General features: G+C 45.3%; 1 protein-coding gene across 1 annotated transcript in view; it reads right to left on the bottom strand.

Annotated features, from left to right (window-relative positions):
- The window catches only part of TAFA1 (TAFA chemokine like family member 1), a 518247-nt gene that overhangs the window by 165014 nt on the left and 331800 nt on the right, over window positions 1-21433 (bottom strand). The window lies entirely within an intron of this gene.

Raw genomic sequence — 21433 nt, 5'->3', positions numbered from 1 at the left:
CGCAGGCCGACGCCCTATCCACTGAGCCAAACCGGCCAGGGCAACCATTTTCTAAATGAAGCCGTATCCTGTGGTGTTTGAAAGAATCCCTCAGTTACCAGCTGCGCATCCTTGAATGAGTTACTCGACCTCTCTAAGCTTCAGGTTCCTTGCCTGAAAATAGGGTAATGCTTCGGATTTATTGAGATGTTAATGATATAACTGATGTAAATATCTTCACATGAAATCTGAGACTTGGTATGCCCTCAATAATCAATGGCTATTTTGGGCTTTATAATTTTGAATGTCATTATCAACTTAACAAAAAGATACAGAATGATATCCAAGATTTAAAAATAAGAAAAATTAAGATAGAGAACTAGAACAATTCCATTTTGTTTTGTAAGAACAGCTCAAAATTCTATATACAGAGTTGATGTAAGTATAGGGACTGTCTGCAAATACACACACCTGGTAATCATCCTGGCAGTGGGATCATATACAGATGTGATTGACTTTCACATTGATCATGGTAAGAACAAACAACTTTGCTGGTTGATGGCTCCCTGAAAATATCACCAAAACTATCTGCTAATCAGACAATTTACTTAACAAATACCATGATGCTTCTTTAAAAACTACAACGAAGCACACCGACCACCACATAAAGTGTGTCTAAGTAATTTGTGTAATATTTCAAGCCTGCATAATCAGATAGATCCTATCACCTTTCACAGGAAAATCCTCTCCCCAGTTTCAAAGATGTAAAATCTAAAATAAAATGGAGAATGTTCCTCATAATTCCCTGGGAATCTGAACCAGGATGTTTGAAAATTCACAAGCAGAAGGAACATTCACATCTGCTGCAGGCCGTTCCTCCCTCGGGCTGCTTTTCGCACACCAAACAAGGATCAGAGCGCTTGCAAGGATGCACTTGCCACCAGCCATTTCCTCCCCGGGTGCTCGGCCTGGGTAACGTATCTTTAACTAACCAAGTGTTCAGCTGATTACAGTTTCCTACATGGTTGGCTTAGCAGAGACACGGCAACTGCTGTGGGGAGCTCGATCTTCAGAATAGAAGGGGTGGAAATGACCTAAAAGTAAGCAAACCTTATCACAGCTTCTAAAGGAATTAAATGACAACACAAAATTAAACAAAATAATGTCAGGTTCCGAATCAGCCAAGTGTTCTCCACCTTTCATATAAGGATTCTTAGTTATCTTTTTAAAGAACAAACACCTTTTCCACCTTGGCAGTAATTAGAGTGCTAACCAACATGTACGTAACGAGCACTTGCTTTGCTGCATGAAGATGGACAAGGTCCACTGAAGTAAGTTGCGGGGAAAGAAAGCTCTTGGTCAATTTGTACTTTTTGAAGATTTAACTCTATTTAATTAGGCAAATCGTCATTTAATCCTTGTGTGTTCTTGGAGACATTAAGAAACAAATGTTATAGCTGTAATTCTTATCTACTAAGAAGTGACAGTATCATTGGGAAGGGATACACTTGGCATCTTCATCCTATATGACTGTGGAGAGATTTAACATGGCTCCAGCAGCAAAAGCATCTGGGAAATGTTGGACTCTGTTTAACTTTCTGTGACTGTTTAACTCTCTGTAGCCTCAGGTTTGGCTGACAACCCAGAAAACCAGAACGCCACCCAGAGGTAAACATCAGGCCCAGGAAGGAGGTATAGAGTGTGGCTAATGGCCGGGTGTTATCTGTTAACTTAGAAATACACTGTTCTTTCTGGTGGTCCATGTGACCACCCACCAGATGCTTTTACCATTAACCCCTACAGAAAAGGGAGCCCGTCAGGGAGGGGTGTGGGTCTCCTCCCGCCCAGCCACCACTGGGAGCAGCTGCCTTGCCCACGTGTGTAAGTTGGTCTTATGAATTTGGGGAAGGCTACGTGTCAGTTCTTCAGACTTGATCCTGAATTTAGACTTTTGGGGCTTTCCCCCAACAATGGCAAAGGCCATCGTGATGTCCACCCTTAACTATTCAGCTCACTGGTCTTATAAACAAGCAGATTAGGCTGGGAGCACAGTTTCAAACACTTGGTGCTGGAGGTGTAATTCCAATACTGGATGCACCAGTTTTTACATCTGAATTGTTAAACAGGTTAACTAAATCTTCAAAAAATGCTCAACCTAGTAAACTCAATAAAAAGGGGGAAACAAAACAGAAAACTATTTAAAAATAAAAATGGCTACAAGAGTTCAATGAGATGGTGCATTGATGTTCTTAGCATAGTATCTGTCATATGTAATACTCTATACTAATAAAAGGGTAGTATGCTAATTAGACTGGGAGACCTCCCGGGAGACCTTCTGGACATCCTTCCAGACAAAGCCATGGTGGCGGGGCTGAGGCAGAGGCAGTTAGGGGCAATCAGGCCAGGAGGGGAGGGCAGTTGGGGGTGATCAGGCTGGCAGAGGAGGGGCAGTTGGGGGCAAGCCAGCTGGCAGGGGGGCCAGTTGGGGGTGAGCAGGCCGGCAGGGGGGGCAGTTGGGGGCAATTAGGCCGGGGGGGGAGAGTTGGGGGCTATCAGACCAGCAGGGGGGGCAGTTGGGGGTGATCAGGCCGGCGGAGGGGGGCAGTTGGGGATGAGCAGACTGGCAGGGTGGGGGCAGTTGGGGGCGATCAGGCCGGTGGGGGGCAGTTGGGGGCAAGCAGGCTGGCAGGATGGGGGTAGTTGGGGGCAATCAGGCCGGTAGGGGGGCAGTTGGGGGCGAGCAGGCTGGTGGGGGGGCAGTTGGGGGTGATCAGGCTGGCATGGGGGGCATTTGGGGGCGAGCAGGCTGGCAGGCAGAGTGGTTAGAGGCAATCAGGCAGGCAGGCAGGTGAGCAGTTAGGAGCCAGCAGTCCTGGATTGCAAGAGGGATGTCCGATTGCCGGTTTAGGCCTGATGTGGGATTGGGCCTGAACTGGCAGTTGACATCCCCCGAGGGGTCCCAGATTGGAGAGGGTGCAGGCCAGGCTGAGGGACACCACCACCACCACCCCCCCGTGTGCATGAATTTTGTGCACTGGGTCACTGGTCCATATATATTAGGAGTTATGAATTACAATCAACCTGAGTAAAAAAAAAAAAAAAAAAAAAACAACCTGTATTGAAACTCTGTATGCATCCTCTGTACAACCCTGGGCAGCTCACACAATCTCTCAGCTTTGGTTTCCTCAGCTGAGGACAGTGTGAGTAGCCTCCCCTGCAGGATGGAGGTAGGAACTAAAGGAGATAATGTAGGCAAGGCATTTAGCTTGAACCCGGTACATGGCTACGTGCTCACCAATGGCAGCTATTGGCATTGGGAAGAGGCTGCTCTTTGGAAGGTGGGCACTACCCGGCTGCTTCGGTGGACTGTGTCACTGGCTCTCACATGTCTCCCTCAGCTAAAGCATGGCCCCGAGCACCTGTGCGTCCTGGTTTGTGCCAGACACTGAGCTTGGATTTTGTTCAGTTACACTCACAGCAACCCTCTGGGGCAAGTTGTAATTATACAGCTGGGGAAACTGAGCCTCAGGAACAGTGCTTTGCCTGGGGCTATGCATGAGTCTGAAATCCAGGCGACTTGGCAAGTGAGCTTCATACCCTCACATCGCAGTTTCTTCGGGTTTCCTGCTCCATGCTTCCTGGATTGACCTTTCCCAAGTAACCAGATTCAGAAACACGGAGCGGAATACCCCTTTCCATGTGCTGGTCATGGGGCTTTCTGTGATGATGGACGTTCCACTCATGTACTGTCTAATAGAGTAGCCACTGGCCACTCGTGGCTATTGCTGTTAGCACTTGAAGTGCAGCTACTGTGGTTGAGGAGCTGAATTTTAAGTTCATTTAACATATATATATATATATATATATATATATATATATATATACACACACACACACACACACACACACACACACACACATATACTAGTAGCCCGGTGCACGAAATTTGTGCACATAAAAAGGAAATTAATTAGCAGAGATATTTTAATATTGCTATTTGCCCTTTCTCTATAATAGAAGTGTGAGAGATGAAAGGAAATTAGTAAAATGTATATAAAAATAATATATAAATTTATTAATAAATAAACAGTAACAAAAGGATATAACAACAGAGGCATGATATAAAAAAGACAAAAACATGATATGAAAACAACAAAAACATGATATAAAACAACAAAAACATGATTTAAAAACAACAGTGATGCAAACAATGTCTGATAAAGTGATTAAACTTATTCTAATATCTCTCTGTATACCACATTAAGAGTGAAAACACTTTCAGAGTGCTTGACTAATTTCCCTTATAATGAAGTATTTAGAACTTTAACTGTAACATCACATGCTCTTCAAACTCGAGAGAAAGCAACGTATAACTGACCATGTGTGAAAATGGGTTCAGGTAGGAATATGCCTACTCTGCCTAGAGTTTGTCCTTGTGATTTATTAATAGTCATCACAAATGTTGGCATCACCGAAAACCATCATCGAATCAATTTAAATGGGAGGCCAGTGTCAGATGGGGACAAATTAATTCTTGGAATCAGAACAACCTCTCCCTCTGCAGATCCTGTTAATACTTCAGCTTCAATAATGTTAGGTTGTAATCTTTTGATAATAAGTTTGTACTATGGCCGATCACATAGCATGTGGTACAATACTGAGACATTGTCGAAAATCTCCTCCAAGAAGGAGAACTTTCCCAGCCAGTACAACATTTAAATTTATCTTAGTAATCTGTCTATGGCGTTTATAGCATGACTGGATGCCATGGTGCATTCATCAATAATGAGAAGTTGGGCCTTTTTAATAGTTTTAGCAACTTCACTCTTTATATTGAGTCTAGAAATTGAAGTTTCATTTAATGAAATTTAATTTATATTGGGAATGAAAGGTGCTTCCACTGAGAAATAAATTTGCAGCAATTCCTGTAGACGCTGTGGGTAAAACAATACCACCACGACCTCTAATATAATGTATTAAAACTTTATACAGATATGCAGGTGAATAGGATTCCTAGCTGGCAGGCCCCTGACAGCAAGCTGGCCACCTGTGGACTCCGTGAGGAATGGGGCTCCCTCCTCCCTCCTGTCAAGGTCTGGGGTGCAGGTGAATGGGGTTCCTGGCTGGCAGGCCATGACAGCAAGCTATCCAACAGCAGATTCTGTGAGGAATGGGGCTGCCTCCTCCCTACTGTCAGGGTGTGGTTTGAAGGCCGGACTCAGTACTTCCACGCTCCGCTCCGAGGGCGGGTTCCTGCCTGAAACCTCCCCCTCCAGGAAACAGCTGGGGGAGGGCACAGCCGTTTCCAAGACGACCCCTGCCGGACTGACTTCCTTCCAGTTGGTTGCACTTCTGGCTGTGATGTTACACCCAGGGTCTTTATATAAGTAGATAAAAGGCTAAGCGACAATCCGACTGTCCGACCAGTAGCTATGATGCACAATGACCACCAGAGGGCAGATGCTCAATGCAGGAGCTGCCAAGCTGTGGTGACTTGGCAGTGGCAGTTTTGGGGTGATGCACCCCAGAACCAGAGAGGAGGGAGCACAATTCTGGGCTGCATCACCCAAGAACCACCCTCTCGCAATCTGGGACCCCTCAGGGGATGTCGGATTGCCAGTTTCGACCCAATCCCCGGAGGCCAGGCCTAGGGACCCCACTTGCCAGAGGGACCCTGCTCACTCCGCAGATGGCCTTTGAGCCCCGGTGCCACCCCAGGTGCAGCCAACTGGGGAGGGACTGAGGGAGGTTGGCTCCAGGGTGTGTCGGGCCCATCTCACCCAGTCCCTCCCCGCTGGCCACCTTCTAATTAATTTCCTTTCAATGTGCATGAATACGTGCACCAGGGCACTAGTTTTAAATAACAGAGTGAAGTACTGACACAAAGCTCAAGGCTACCAATGGGGACAGCCAATCTACAGTATCTCCAGTGGACAATCATCCAGTCTTGGCTGGGACAACATAACTGACAGGTAGCTCCTCACCTGACATGTAGCCTGTTCAATTGTTTTCTATCCCTGGATGTAAGAAAGGCCTTCGTTATGTTGAGCCAACATCGGTTTCTCTCTCACTTTTACTTACTTGGTCTAATCCTACTCCTTCCCCCTCCCCGAGTGCTATATGAAGTATGCTCAGTCATTTTCATATAATAGCATCCCCTGATACTCTTCACCGTGTACAGACCTTCAGGGTTGTTTTTTCAGGCTGTGGTGGGGATTCAGCATACTGGCTGGTGATGTTCTAATGATGGTAATAGGTGTTATCATGTACTAAACTCTTCCTACTGGCATTGTTTTGAGTCCTTTACATAGACTAGCCTGCTTATCTGTTAGAGCAGCCTTACAGACTAGTTCCTATTACTGGGCCCAATTTGAAGACAAAGGAACTGAGACAAAGGGAAGTTGAGCGAATTGAATGAAGTCATTGCCCTTCAAGGGTGAAGCTGGAATTTGAAATTGTGTAGTTTGAATTCTGGCTTTTCAAGGAGGGCGGAAGTCCAGGGACCTGGGTAAAGTGTTTGGTTATTTAAATGTATCTTGATCTGCCCCTTATTTTCTTCCTGGAAACATGCTGTCCTTTCAGGGGCTTTTGCTTTCTCATTTTTCAGGGATATGAGCACAATGCACATTCCATAGGCTCTTCACGGTATTGCTATTGGAGGTGCCAGGAGAGCTAATGGCTATTGTCACTTGGCCCCTTTGCTGGGACACAGTGGGCGTGGAGAAGCCTGTGGCTAACTGGAGGGCATGTGCCCTGTCTGACGGACAGCGGTGCCCCCCTCGAGCTTTGCCAGCTGTGCACTCACGGCCTTGCCACCCGAGTTTTCCAGGGAAGTGTGAAATGCAGATGTTTTATGTGAAATATTTCCGGTTTTAAATATTGACAGTTAATTTAATTAAAATTACCCTGTGCTAAATGCACAATGGTATCTAGATTAGATCTTGGGATAGACAAACAACACTACAAAACACACACAAAAACAAAACAAAACAAAACAAAACAAAACACACAAAAAAAACTAACATCTGAATAAAGTCTGGAATTTAGTTTTTTAAAAAGTTGAAAAAGAAAAACAATGGCACAACTTGAGGGTCAGTTAATGCACATGTAGACTATGGGTGCCCGCTTGTCATACCTAATCTGGCCCAAGGATCACATTTAGTGGGAAGCTGAGGCCCAGAGACTAAAGACCTTTGCTCTCCCTGGCCGGGTGGCTCAGTTGGTTGGAGCATCACCCCATACACCAAATGGTTCCGGTTCGATTCCAAGATGGAGCACATAGGAGAGGCTACTTATTGATATTTCTCTCTCACATTGATGTTTTCCTCTCTCTCCCTTCAATAAAAACATACCCTAAGGTGAGAATTAAAAACAAACAAACAATAATAAAAAACACTTTGCTCAAAGCCATATGAATCAGTTGCCATATTTTATCTTGAACCTCCACTTTTGTACTGCTCAGGCCCGGCATGATTAACTCTGGGACTATAAGAGCCCTGTCTCTTTTTCAGTCCACAGTGGGATGAAGTAAATTTATGGGTTTCACCTGTGAAGTTCATCCCCCGGGGTAAGACATTACTGACCAATATGTTGTGTCATGGCCATGATGAAGATGTTTCCTCTTGCCCAATGGCCTTCCTCCCTCACGGCCCCAGGCTTGGTTCTCCCATTGGCGCCTTTTTCTGAGTAGTTACACTTTTCTTTTACTGCTCCCCACCTCCCTGCTGCCAAGGCTGCATGTGAAGCCAGCTAATGAGGCAGATAGTGGCTATGAATACAGAATGAGGTGCTTATCCACAAACCTAGTCCAGAAACAGAGTTCCATTAAAGCAGCAAGCAATGCGCAAATCACCAAATAGGAACTGTTCCTAGAGTGTTCATGCCACACTGGCCACATCACATGCTCGTGCCTCCGAGCAGAGCAGAAAACGGTCAGGCGAGGACCACATGTGTGTCTTCACTTAAACAAATGATGTGGGCATGTGAGCCCATCCTGACAATGTGCTTCTGAGGGACCTGGGGGACTTAAGAGAAGAGCTCCAGACGTCCTGTTTGTCCAAAGAGGGACCAAGATGTCAGGTGCATGGGATTAGCAGAGAGATAGAGCTGAGGGAGAAGGCAGAGCCAGTGAGAGGCAGTTCCAGCACGCTGTGCTTCCCACTGGGCACTGAGAAAAGCCATGGTTTTCCGGACAAACCAGCAGATTCCGAGTGTGCGGATCACTGCTGCTCCCTGGCCCAGCAGGGCTGCCCCTGCAGACTCTCCTTCACTGCACCTGTCAGACCTGGGAGCGGGCATTTGAGTGAGGTTCCGAGGCTGCCTCGTTGGCGATGGCCAGAAGCAAACGTGGCCCCTGGCTGTCCTCACTGTCCCCTGTGCTGCCTCCAGGAAGTCTTCCCACCTGCCGGCTGTGCTGCTCCCCAGTGTCAGGCTCCGCAGCCTTCCCTGGTGCCCTGCGGGGGTGGCAGCATCTGCCTGCCCATCCTCCATGCAGGTGCCTCCTGTCCTTCACGGGAGCTTCGTGTGGGCTGCTAGTGACTTTCCCCAAATCTTCCAACTCCTTCAGGCCTGCAGGTCGCCAGCTTTTCCAACTGTGTAGCCTATGCCAGTGTACGTCCTTTTTCCTTAACACTGTCCACACTGAACTCCACTTAATATACTAAGCCATCCTCTGGGTGGGTTCCCTCCGATTCACCTGATCACAATAATCACTGCGATTGCTTATTAAAGGCCCAGATCCCAGGGTCCCCCTAGGTCCCATGGGCTGTAACGTTCATGGAGGAGCGTTTTCATAAGCATCTGAGTGGACCCCTGCCACCAGGGAGCTCCGCCACTTTACAGCCACGCAGGTGCCAGTACCGGTACCAGGTCCATGGCCTGGACATCAGGATTGAAAAGCGCCTGCGTGGTGTGGCTGGGCAGCCACAGTGAGAAGTCCTGCTCTCCGGGCATAGGGGTGAGCCATCTACTGAGGAGGAATGCTTTCCTTCCAACTCGCTAGTCAAATCTGACAGGCACCACACGCCGCAGAACGGAATTCTCCTATGGAATTCTAAAGTCAGTGCTGCGCTACATGGGGCTAGTGGTCATTTGGCAATGTCCTCATTTCTGCCCTGAGGTTAGAATGCTGAGGCCAGAGAGGCTAGGTGGCTGGTCCACAGACACCCAGGAAGTTACTAGAAGGCCCAGCTCAGAGTTCTTTCTGCACAGATAAGCAGCCTCTTCATCAATGCTAATTGTGTCTGGAATAAATGTTCTTGCATTTATTGACTTTTCTGAAGGGGCACTCTGCTGCTTTTCTGTTAAAAATGAGCTTAAATTACATCCAATAAGTAAACAGAAGGAGCCATTCTTGTTCTTGTTTTATGGGAACAGTTCTGCAACTTCTACTCACAAAAGAAATACCTTGGGACCTGTTACGAATGCAGATCCTGGAAGATTGGTTCAGGAAATCCGGTGGCCTAGGAATTTGCAGGCACCACGCCCACCCCACAATTCTGAGAAGGTCTGTCCTATCATTTTATTCCAAATAATGGTTTAAAATGAAACAGCATCTAGCTCTCTTCATATATAACACAACATTCGACATTCATTTTCCCCAATGTGTGCGAATATTAAACTCTCAGGTCTTCTAGATCAAAGACGAGATCCACAGCACTTCTAAAGTGATGCCCGGTCAGGCAGTCAGTCTCATCACTGGCTGAGCACACACAAAACCTTCCTCACTGCAGCCTTGCCAACCACTTTGGCGCACCAGAGTTTAGAAATAATGTTTGCTGACCGTGTACCAATATTTTTTGTATATACATGTGATTCAGTTTACATTCATGAAACCAGTCATAGACTCCAAATCCTACAGAGGCCAGAGAAATACTGCAAGTGAATCCTGACCAGGTTGGGTTTCCCAGGCTGCACTGAGGACCCTGGCACATTGCTAGCTCATGCTGCGTCTGGAAAGATCAACTGGTGTTTGGCTCCAGGCTATCTGATGCAGTGGCAGTATGAGCTTATCTTCTGGTCTCGCCCAAGAGAAGGTGACAATCTAAATGAAGAGTCCACAAACTAAGACCTGAGAGCCAAAAGCAACCCCCATTTGCTTTTGCAAATAAGGTTTTATTGAAACACAGCTACATCCTTTTTGTACATATTGTCAGTGACTGCTTTCTGCCCACTATGGCTGAGATAAGAATCTGTGATTGGCATAAGGGTGAGCCTTACATATTTCCTTTCTTTTTTCTTTACAGTTCAAGTTGTCTGAAATTTTAAAATTTCAAATTTTAAAAACACTGCAGGTCTAAGTAAAACAGATGCTGAAGAACAAGCGATCATTACTGTCCATTTCCTCTTGTCTGCATGGCTGGGGATATGACTCTCTATGGTTGAGCAGAGGGAGGTTACTTATTCCTGTAACACCTTCTCATAAGGGAATACATGAGCACAGAGTACTGTGATACTTGGACATTTGCAGCATCTAGAAATCATTTTGCTTGCAGAAGCAAAAAAAAAAAAAAAAAAAAAAGGAAGCACAATGGACTTTGAATTTGAAGACAATAGAATAATTTTTTAAAAATAAAATTAAAAAGTCTAATCTAGATAATAGAGCCTGTGGGAGAATCTACCTCAATTTTTTATGATGCCCTGGTGAAAAAAAACACAGCAAACTTTCCTGAATACATAGATACTAATTCAGGAAGTTCCCACAAAAAAAAAATCAATCCTCTATAAAGGAACAAGAAGTAGGTTGGCATCAACCTTCTAATAAGGTTTTTAACATGAGAAATCCAGTTCGTTTCAGAAGCAAAGTCTTCTAGAATTCTTACCACCTGTGTTTGACAATTATTAAAACCCCAACCCTCTGTTTTATATGCACCTTTGATCCCTTGCATTCAGTTTTCTACCCTCGCTGCTTCCAACAAGGTGCATGGTCCCTGTGCTGCTGGGATTGCTGCGATTCACTCACATTTCACGTTGAGTTGTTGGGAAGAAAGCGAGCGTCATAAAGAAGCTTGGGTTGAAGTAGTTCAGAATTCTGCCAAGATGAAAACCCTTTACAATCCACTGGTGTTTCAGGAGCCAAATTTCAACCTCACCAATAGTTCAGAACAAAATGCCTGATTTGGGTCTTACAACCTACATCATTTCCTTTTCTAATCTCTCAAATGTACCCAAGTAATAAAATTTGCAAGATAGGTATCAAGTACCCTCAAGTGGTGTTCCAGCCCCTAATTTGTAACTCGAGAGACTTAGAAGTCAGTCTGACTTAGAATTGATGAAGGCTTTCATCATCATAAGTATAGGGGTAAATAGAAACCATACCAGTTTCCATAGACTTCCTATGCACAAAGCTCTGTGGTGAGCACTCCACATAGATCATCTCATTAATTCTTACAGGGGATTAGCCCCTCTTCTAGGCAATGGCACCGAGCTCTGCAGAGGGTAAGTGACTTGTTCTAGATGACACAGTTTTCCAGGAGTCCTGTGGGGGGCTGATTTACAGACATGGCATGTGAACGCTCCGAGGCAAGAGCATCCTGGATACCTGGCAGCACTGGGACTCGAACCCAGATCTCCGGACTCTGGTGCCCTCTCTGTAAGGCCACACCATTCCTCATCTGGAAGTCCCAGCCAGCCATTCCAAGCAGAGAGATGCAGAAGCACTCACAGGAGTGCAGCTGCCGGGGGTGCTCCCAGGGAACAAGTCTCAGAGAAGGACAGAAGCGGACCCTCCCAAAGGCAGGGCCTGGTCGCTATTCTGAGGTATGGAATGTGACTAAAAAAGGCCAAAGCTAATGATTTAAGTGTAGGGATCACCAAACTGTGGTCTAATGGGCCAAATCCAGCCCCATGGGCCAAATGCATCCTCAAACCTGCTGCTGTAAATAAAGTTTTATCGCAACACAGCTGCAGTCATTCGTTTACACGTGTCGGTGGCTGTTTTCATGCTGCACTGACAGAGTCGTGTGGTTAGTTACAACAGAGACCTTATGGCCTGCAAAATCTAACGTATTTACTGTCTGGTCCATTACAGAATAAGGCTCCCAAGCCTCTTCCCAGGGCAATGCTGACTGCCAGGAGAGTGGCATGGCTCTGCGCCACAGGGCACCGCTCCCAGCGTGACCCAGCGGGCAGCGAGCTCCCTGCTCACAGGAACACAGTCCCCCTCTCGCCCCGGGGGCCTGGAGAGCTCTCCCCTCCATGGATGGAGAGGGAGAGAGCAGGAGAGACAGGCTGAGTGTGGGGCTGAGGCATCACTCAAGGTGCCCACTGAGGGAAAAGCAGAAGCTAGGATTTGCAGAGTATGTTAAAGGGAAGCAAAACTTTGTACACAGATACCACAGTGAGGATGTGCTTTCTGCAGAAGCATAGCACTAGGAACACTCCCCATGAAGATGATGTGTAATGACAGCCATGATGCAGTAACTGGATGCCTCCGTGCAGATGCAGGAGATGAGAAGCAGGTCCCTGCTCAGGGGAAGCACATGCCTGAGGCTAGTCCTCCCAGGGTAAGGGCAGGCCCCTTCTCACAGAAGATCTGGAGAGTTTTACTGCAATTTGTTGCCTGTTTCCTACAGTCTAATCATTTTTGTGCATGGCTATATACACTAAAATGTTTCCAGTTTTTTTATTTTTCTAGCAGCCTCAACTCAGAACCCGGGAAGTTACATTTCACAGATCTTATGTCATGACATCAATGTCATCACCCGAGCCCCCTCCGCCTTTACCAATTGCATGGCTTACCCCAGCATGCTATAAAAATATATACAACATATAAATAAATTATATGTGCAATTATATATTTATAGTATATGTCATAATACAATCCTATCTAATAAGATACAAAAAGGGTAATTAACCATACTTCCGCTACGCTTCCCATTGGCTAATCAGCGAGATATGCAAATTACCTGCCAACAAAGATGGCGGCCGGCAGCCATATAGCTGAAGCGAGCAGGAGGCTTGCTTGCTCCAGTGACGGAGGAAGCCAAGGTTCCCCGCCTGCTGTGGCCTGGCTCTGAGCTCCAGAAGCAACAGCTCCAAAAGCAACAAAGTTTCAATTATAGAAGCTAAACAAACCCCAGATACCTGCTTTCAGCCAGCCCTGGCCTCAGAGCTGGGAGCGCCAGTGACGGCAACAAAGTTTCAATTATAGAAGGTAAATAAATCCCAGAATAAAAAAAAGAAAAAAAGAAGAGGCTGCGAGCTTCAGTCACCAGTCAGCCTGAAAATGGCCCTCTGTCCCTCACCCAGACTGGCCAGGCATCCCAGTGGGGACCCCCACCCTGAAAGGGGTGTGACCAGCTTGAAAACAGCCATCAGCCCCTCATCCAGGCTGGCCAGGCACCCCGGCAGGACCCTCACCCTGATCCGGGACACCCTTCAGGGCAAACCAGCTGGCCCCCACCTATTCTATATATCCTATATATCCAGGACTCTATCCTATATAGTAAAAGGGTAATATGCAAACTGACCCTAACAGCAGAAAGACTGGGAATGACTGGTCACTACGGCACACACTGACCACCAGGGGGAAGACACTCAATGCAGGAACTGCCCTCTGGTGGTCAGTGTGCTCCCACATGGGGGAGCTCTGCTCAGCCACAAGCCAGGCTGATGGCTGCCAGTACAGCGGTGGTGGTAGGAGCCTCTCCTGCCTCCTCAGCAGTGCTAAGGATGTCCGACTGCAGCTTAGGTCTGCTCCCCGCTGGCAAGTGGACTTCCCCCGAGGGCTGCCGGGCTGCGAGGGATGACTGATTGCCAGCTTAGGCCCAATCCCCCACGGAGCAGGCCTAAGCCAGCAGGTGGTCATCCACCGAGGGGTCCCAGACTGCAAGAGGGCACAGGCCAGGCTGTGCATCAGGCCTCTAGTGAAAATATAAATCATTATATAAAATATACATTTTAGGTATATCATATACATTTTTTGTATTAAATATATTTTTGTACATATTATTCATTTAATATATAATTTATACTATCTAATAAAGAGGGGATATGCTAATTGACCCTCCTGCTGTCGCAAAGATGGTGGCGCCCACAGCCAATAAGGAGGGAATATGCTAATTGACTGCCCCGCCCTCAAAGATGGCGGCACCCACAGCCACAAGATGGCAGCACCCAGTCCCCTCAGCCCTGCCAGGGTTCCGCATGCCTGCCTCCAGAGTCCCCCAGTCCCGTCAGCCCCCCAGCCACCCAGAGCCAGTCCAAGGTGCAGGCAAGCATCAGATGGTGGCTGCCCAACTTCCCAGGGCTACCTGAGGCTCAGGTAACCATGGCTGGCAGAGGCTTGCGCTGCTGGCAGTGGCGGCAGCAGAGGTGTGATGGGGGCATCACCTTCCCCTGATCACCGGGTCACCTCCTGCTCCTGAGGGCTCCCGGACTGTGAGAGGGGGCAGACCGAGCTGAGTGACCCCCCCTCCAGTGCATGAATTTTCATGCACTGGGCCTCTAGTTTCAAAATAATATTGCTGCACAACTGTTTAGACATTTGTATCAGATCAGACACAATCACTCTTACTTCTTGTTCCACATTGATTTTCTCATGGAACGTGCTTTTAATCTCAGCAACTGCTGACAACCCAGCTGTATAAAGATTAGACATCATCAATATGCAGCAAAATTTACAAAAGATATGTAGTTTGAATTGAACCACCTTGAGCTAGCAGTTGGCCTAGTGTTCAAGAGATGTCGAATGTCATTGTATCTTCCTATAAATATAAAAGATCTAGGGAGCCCTCAGCACCCAGTTTGAGAACCATGGACTTAAGCACTCTTAGCTTCATTGTCTTTACCTACAAATATGGAGAGGCTACTATCTATGTGAGGATGGAATTAAATAGTGAAACTCCATGAACAGAAACCAGTGGGACTCAACTTTCAGTGTGCATAAGAATCACATGAGTTCACTTTTCAAAATGAATTATTGGATCTCTCTCCCCAGAAACTGTCTCATTAGGCTGGGGGATTGCCTTCCCCGGAGTCCGCATTTTAATTCTCACCAGGAGAGTTATATGCAGGTGATCTAAAGACTACACTTGTAGAAAAACTGCTTGGAATCTAAGATTGACTTATTTATTTGGGATGCATGAAAATGCCAGCAATTTAGAGAAGAGAGTTAAGTTATGACAATTTCTTCTTAACGGGTAATGAGAAAGCTCAGAATGACTCCAGTGTCTTGGTAAGTAAATCCCTCTCATGCAGTTTCCTGGGTAATCAATGTATAGATCCTCATCTACTTCTACATGGGCCACCTGATGGCACTTTGCTTAAACAGCTAACCTATAGGAAATCTGATCCATGAATAAAGAAAGCCCATGAAAGGAAAAATGATACTTGGAGTGTGTGAAGAACCTATTATTAAGTTGTAAAGGCTGCACTGCATAAAGTGAAATTATTGTTATTAGATTCCCCACAGATTACAAGGAGCAGCAGCTCAGACTGTAAAGGGAGGCTGGGCCTTTGTAGTGCCCGGGCACTGGGCACAAGGGAGGTTGACTTTGCCTCTCGAAGGATATTTGCCAGCAGCATAACGCCAATAATGGGGGCACTATCAGATCAGATGAAGGGGAGGCTTTTATTCTCCACGGAACTGAGCAATGATGAGAGAAGCACTCTGGGAATTTTCCCTTTAGATTAAATATTTGAATCACAACTGTCTGAGACAATCAGATTCAGCTCAAAAATTACTTTGCTATCTCAAGCATACTGAGAATAAAAGACATTTTCGATATCACAATTAAGACATGAAAATCTTCTTTTCTATGGGATTTCAATATTAAGAAAAGAAAAACATATATTTAAATGGTACTTAATGTTCTAGCTGAATTTCACTAGCTCCATCTTGCTGTATAAACCAGGAATGAATGAGTTCGCAGCCTTTGGAGCTGATTAAAGACTCTGCCAAGCTCACATCAGCTCTCAGCAGGATCGGACGAGGGAAACAAACAAAGGCCAACAGGCCACCACCCAGTCGTTCTGCACAGAGGTAGCGAATATTGGGTTCCTGGAATCTTCTTATATTCACTTCCCAAATGGCCTGGACCTCAAATTCCACAGGCATATTGTTATCAAGCCTTGGAGGCCAGAGTCAGCATTGTTTTGTGGGTTTGCTACCTTTATCTTATTTTTGCCAGGGTCAGATGTTATTTCTTTGGAGTCCCCCAATGCCCCCTGCTTTCAGAAGAATTGGTTAAAAGGATGGAGACATTCTATGCTTCATAGCTCAGCTAGTCTCCCAAGTGTGGCAGCCTTAGGAGAAGGTGGTAACCATTTAATAATGCATTTGCTTTAGCAAGATGCCTTCACCCAAATCTCAACTCTCAACGCTGTTCATTCCCAAACCACCGTGAGACTAAAGGCCCATTTATCGAGTAAACTGTCACTTCATGCTTCTCTTTGCCCTTTCTAAGCCCCAGTCAAAGTGAATCAGAATTTTTTGCTCTTACACTCTGGTCCACCATTTCTGGACCTTACCCCCGTGACTCCTTCTACTCTTGAAGACTACCCCACTCCTTCCCAACTTATACATGTTAACATCTTACTCATTGTTAATGCCCTCTCTTCCAGGAAGGCTCCCCTGACTCCCCAGCACCCCCACCGAAGAAGTGTCTGTTGTCTTGGATCTGGACCCATAGCACTGATCTCAATGTGCCCAGTACTTTCCTCCTAATAGGATGGAAATATGGGTATAGGTCAGACTTATGTCTGCCCCATTAGATTACAACTTTTCAAAAGTTCAATTTCGCTTTGCATCCTTTTATACATATGAGACAGGGCCCATACCACACTATGAATGCAGAGTAAATGAATTAAAAATTAGAGAAAAGAGTTGATATGCAGTTAACCCTAGAAATCCTTCCAAAAATCTAACAAGTCTAAAGTGTGCATGATTGAGCACTCCTGTTTCTATGCAAGGGGATGATAAGGAAAAGGACTAAGCAGAGAACACAGCACATGTGGTCACCACTCAGTCCTGAGCTCAGGGGCAGTGACTTTGGGAGGAGAACAGGGAGATAGTTCTACGGGAAACTGTACCTTGTTTAATTGCTTTGCTTAACACTTGACAAAGAAGGGGCTCTGTTTCTCCACCCAATTCTGATCATTTCACATGAAAAAGGCAAGAAGCCATTGCTATATATGCCATTGAACACATTCCTTAATGTAATCAGCACAATCAAATTCCTGGTTTCATGTAGCCCGTAGCCCCTTTCAGATGGAAGGGGCAGGCAGAAAGGAGACATCTCTGGCCCTTAAAACCTTGGCTATGCAAGTTCAACAAGGACATTCATTTCTTTCTTATACCATGAGAAACATGTAACCAGTGATATGTGGTAATATCAATCTAGACAACTTCTCATATAGAATATGTAATTTGCATGGCCAGCAAAAACAGTGCCCAGTGCCTTGTTTTCAAGGCTTTAAGCATGATATTTTCATATTGGTCTCGGAAATCACTTAAGTCTAAAGCATTGTTTTGATGCTATATGAGAACAAACTCAAGAGATATGAAAGAATAATAATAAAAGCCTAATATGCAAATTGTCCCCTCGGATGGTTTTTCAACCGGGAGACCAGGAGTTCGATCACTTGCTATGATGTGCGCTGATCACCAGGGGGTGGCACGGACCATGGTGGGTGTCAGCGATGCACTGCAACTTCTCACCGGCTACCTGGAGGTGGGGGTGATGGGGACGGAGGTGAGGTGGGAAATGTGGGGTGTCCGCCAAGCTCACTCTCGCTCCCCCTGTTACCTTCCCCCAGGACGCCAGGGCTCCCATGCTGGGGAAGCCTCCACACTCAGATTCCGGGTACCAGTGAGAAGCCCGCCCCGCACCCACTCCACTTCTTCCAGGTGAGCCGGGCCGCAGCTGCTGAGACCACAGGGGCTGGTTGGGCTCCCCGTGTGTTCATGCAGGAGCCTGTCTGCAAGGCTGGCTGGGAGAGAGAGCACGCTGCCCACCCAGCTTCTGTGAAGCGCTGCTGGGCCTGGGCCCTTGCCATCTGGCTGCACTCACCACATCTCCACGTGAGGACTCGGGCACCGTGACTCAGGTGGAGGGAGTCACATGGGGTCCCAGTGGCACAGGTGCTGCCCAGGGCCCAGAGGTCAGCTTGAACCTGCCCTTCCACACCAGATGTTCGTGTTTCAATTGCTGGCCAGGCCTAGGGACTGCACCCATGCACAAATTTCATGCATTGGGCCTCTAGTGAAAGAATAATTAGAATAAATGGAATAAGAAACTCCTCGATTCAACCAAGATGGTGGCATAGGTAAACACCTGAAATTGTTGCCTCACACAATCACCTAGAACCACAGGAAGGCTGGCTGAGTGGAAATTCTAGAACTAGAAGGAAAGAGAAAAGCACACTGAGACTCAGAGGAGGTGCAGAAGTAAAGTGCAGAACTGGGCCTCATCTGGGCACCTCCAAACCCCAAACAAAGAAGAGGAGTCTGCAAATCTCTCCGTAGCTCCTGCTGGGTAGCCTCAGGCCTCTGCAGGCTTCAAAACCACACCTAAATTAGCACCTCCTTAGAGATCCAAGAGCCAGTGTACCCAGTGGTCAGAGTGGGACCATCCAGATTACAACTCCTCAGATCCATAAGGGACACACTCAGGGAACAGACTCAGTGAGCACCAAAACCCCACTGAAGCAAGTCTTGCCCCAGAAGGGTGTCTCCAGCATAGAAGCTCTCCCACCATAGACACAGCTGATTCTCACAGCCAATTGGCCTGGAGGTCAATTCCTCCCAGTGATACCTACAACAATCAAGGCTTAACTACAACAAGACTCTGCACACAGCCCACAAAGGGGTGCACTAATAATGTCCACCTCAGGTTATTGGGGATGCTGAACCACTGGGCCCTATAGGACACCTAGCACACAAAGCCACTCTGTCAACATAGGGAAGCAGCCAAAATGTAGAGACAAAGAAACAGGTCACAAATTACAGAAATGGAGGAAAGCAAACTACTGGATATAGAGTTCAAAACCACACTTATAAGGGTTTTCAAGAATTTTCTAGAAACTGCCAATAAATTTAGTGAGACCCTTGATAAATCTAGTGATCCTCAAGGATATGAAAAAGGACCAACTAGAAATTAAGCATACACTGGCTGAAATAAAGAATAATATACAGAGATCCAACAGCAGACTAGAGGATCGCAAGAATCAAGTCAAAGATTTGAATTACGAAGAAGCAAAAAACACCCAACCAGAAAAGCAAAAAGAAAAAATAATCCAAATATATGAAGATAGTGTAAGGAGCCTCTGGGACAACTTCAAGCATAGCAACATTCGAATTATGGGAGTGCCAGAAGAAGAGAGAGAGCAAGATATTGAAAACCTATTTGAAGAAATAATGACAGAAAACTTCCCCTACCTGGTGAAAGAAATAGACTTACAAGTCCAGGAAGTGCAGAGAACCTCAAACAAAAGGAATCCAAAGAGGACCACACCAAGACACATCATAATTAAAATGCCAAGAGCAAAAGACAAAGAGAGAATCTTAAAAGCAGCAAGAGAAAAACAGTTAGTTACCTACAAGGGAGTACCCATATGACTGTCAGCTGATTTCTCAACAGAAACTATGCAGGCCAGAAGGCAGTGGCAAGAAATATTCAAAGTGATGAATAGCAAGAACCTACAACCAAGATTACTTTACCAGCAAAGCTATCATTCAGAATTGAAGGTCAGATAAAGAGCTTCACAGATAAGAAAAAGCTAAAGGAGTTCATCACCACCAAACCAGTATTATATGAAACGCTGAAAGGTATTCTTTAAGAAGAGGAAGAAGGAGAAAAAGGTAAAGATAAAAATTATGAATAACAAATACATATCTATCAACAAGTGAATCTAAAAATCAAGTGAATAAAAAATCTGATGAACAGAATAAACTGGTGAATATAATAGAATCAAGGGCATAGAAAGGGAGTGAACTGACATTTCTCATGGGGAAAGGAGTGTGGGGGGTGCCGTAAGAGACTGGACAAAAATCGTACACCTATGGATGAGAACAGTGGCGGGGGGGGTGGGGCGATGGTGTTAGGGCAGAGGGTGGGGGGGGGGGAACTGGGTGGAGGGGAGCTATGGGGGGAAAAAAGTGGAACAACTGTAATAATCTGAACAATAAAGATTTAATAAAAAAAGAAAAGAAAAGAAATTCAATATCACAAAAAAGAAAGAAAGAAAGAAAGAAAGAAAGAAAGAAAGAAAGAAAGAAAGAAAGAAAGAGGAAAAAGAAACTCCTTGATGGAACAAATATTATTGTTATATTAGGAGAGGTTTCTGGGAGCTGACTCATATCAGAATTTTGTGAGCTGGTTGGATAGCCACTGGTAAATTGAAAGTGATGTGGTGGGAATATTTATACCATAGAAATTGGCAAACATTACAAGTCAAAGCCTTTCAAAGCCTTTTTCTTTTTTTCTTCCTTTCTTTCTTTCTTCCTTCCTTTCTTTCTTTCTTTCTTTCTTTCTTTCTTTCTTTCTTTCTTTCTTTCTTTCTTTCCTTCTTTCTTTCTTTCTTTCTTCCTTTCTTTCTTAGAGCTGGTTTACCAATACACCACTGAGTATAGGCCAGGACAGTCATAGTTTGTGAAGAAAAAAAGTAGATAGATATTTTTATTGATGATTTTTTCCTGAAATATCTACATTAAGAACAACATTGGTGACGACATATTTAAAAACACTGATAATTTTTAAGCAGACCTATACACATTGCAGAAGTATGATTCTATTTAGGACAAGAGGATTACAAGTCACAGCTATGCCAAAATAAAGCATCAGAAATATTTTTAATAAAATGCCTTTTTAAAAAACTTTTAAAAAATATTTTTTTTATTGATTTCAGAGAAGAAGGGAGAGAGAGATAGAAACACCAATGACGAAGGAGAATCATTGATAGGCTGCTTCCTGCACATCACCCACTAGGGACAGAGCCCAAAACCCAGGCATATGCCCTGACCAGGAATTGAACCATGACCTCCTGATCAATAGGTCAATGCTCAACCACTGAGCACACCGGCTGGGCTAAAATGCATTTAATTCACAAATTTCCTCTTTTTCTCTTGTTGTTTATGTAATAGCTCCAAAGAATGAACGAACCATTATCATTCATAATGTCATAATCATCTCTAAACAGTAATTGACTGAGCCCTGTTTCTAATAATACAATTCTCCATCTCTTTATGACTAAGTTGACTAATTTTTCTAGGGTAAAAATGCTATAAAATGATAAAAGAATAACTTTAATAAGAATGACCAAATAAAATCCTATTACCTTTTGTAGACAAATTCAGTTATTTTAATGCTGTGCTCATTAGAATCTAATCCCATGTCTTTGACAGTGAGAAAAAAGACTTTTTTTATGTATTTAATCATTGCTGTGGTGCACCCCACACCTGCCCCTCTCCCAGGATTCACACTGGCCTCCACGCTTCCCAGCACCTCAAGAGCCA

Source organism: Myotis yumanensis, unplaced genomic scaffold (assembly GCF_028538775.1).
Source record: "Myotis yumanensis isolate MYYU_CA2020_CCGP unplaced genomic scaffold, mMyoYum1.0.hap1 SCAF_14, whole genome shotgun sequence".
Taxonomy (NCBI): Eukaryota; Metazoa; Chordata; class Mammalia; order Chiroptera; family Vespertilionidae; genus Myotis; species Myotis yumanensis.
Note: the sequence above shows the minus strand (reverse complement) of the source record. Positions and strands in the feature narration are given on the sequence as shown.